Source organism: Microtus ochrogaster, chromosome 2, assembly GCF_000317375.1.
Source record: "Microtus ochrogaster isolate Prairie Vole_2 chromosome 2, MicOch1.0, whole genome shotgun sequence".
Lineage (NCBI taxonomy): Eukaryota > Metazoa > Chordata > Mammalia > Rodentia > Cricetidae > Microtus > Microtus ochrogaster.
In genome coordinates this window covers 93,314,396-93,315,697 of record NC_022010.1, presented here as the reverse complement: position 1 = coordinate 93,315,697, position 1,302 = coordinate 93,314,396, and positions in this window count along the sequence as shown.

Sequence of the window (1,302 nt, the reverse complement as noted above, 5' to 3'; positions counted from 1 at the left end):
CTGCCCTGTGGAAAGTCCGAAGTCCTCCCCCCTCCATCCTGGTCTAGGAAGGTGAACATCCAAACTGGCTAGGCCCCCACAAAAGTCTGTTCTATATACTAACTGTGGGGATTTAGAAGGAAAAAAGTACTCTCTGATTTTTTTTTCTAAGATGCATGGAGAGATCCTATCTAAAATGAGAATGCAGGTTTATTATTGAAAGTCATGCTATCTGTCTTCAGGTTACAGGCAACATGCTTCAACAGTATTTAAGAGAGCTAGATAGCTGGAGCTACTTTAAACATTTGCTTTTAAGTTGTTGTAGTGTGTGCATGTTGTATGTGTCTGGGTGTGTCTGTGATAGGCACCCTGGCCAGTCAGTTCAATGGAGAACACCCACTTTCACTGTGTGGAGCCAACATTTAGCATACTCGAGATCTGGATGAAGCAGGACTCTAAAATTCATAAACTCTTTCCTTGTTGTTCGAAAACAACAAGGAAAACTAAAGCAACGTGCAGTTGACTAGATCCTGCTCTTGGCTTCATCACACAGATGCACACAAAGACAGTCTTCTTATCACTTCCATAGCAGAGGCAATTTTCTTTAAATGATATTGTTTTGAATTCTACCCATTAGAGTGTTGTTTTATTTACCAAGAATGAAACTTGCTTGTTTGAAATGAACATTATTTAGCATAAAATCCCTGGAAGGATTTTACTCTAGTTTTGTATGTACTAAATCTCCCAGGAGTCACACATCCCCAAACACGTACTCAGAAGAATTTTATGCTCTTTTTTTTTCTAAGTACATTCTACTTTTCTTAATAATAAAACAATGTCTTTTCTCTCTAGACTGCCCTGGGTGTCCTCTAGCCTCTGGCTCTCGAGTTGCCTGGACTGGGGCCAGCAGGCTTCATTATCAACCCCACCTATAAAGGGAAGATAGCCCTTATGGGCTATGATGTTCCCTGTTTTTTCTGGTTTTCACGGTGTCAGCTATAAAAAATAAACCCTCAAAACTATCAGATATTGGTCAGTATTGCAACAGATAGATGACACTCCCACATCACATCTTCTTCTATCAGTTGCTGGATGCAGGTTCTATGCTGACATTTAAGATAGCCTAAACCCTTTTTTTTTTTATCACAAAGAGACAGAAAGTTTTAAAAGAGAGAAACTGAAAAGAGAACTGAAGGTACAGGCTGAGGAGTATAGTTGAGAAATTTAACAAATGGGCATGGATAGGAGAGCTTTGATTTTTGTCTGCAGCTCTTTCCCCATATGGGTTGTGTTATTTCTGTTCATAATTTCTCTTTCATTTTC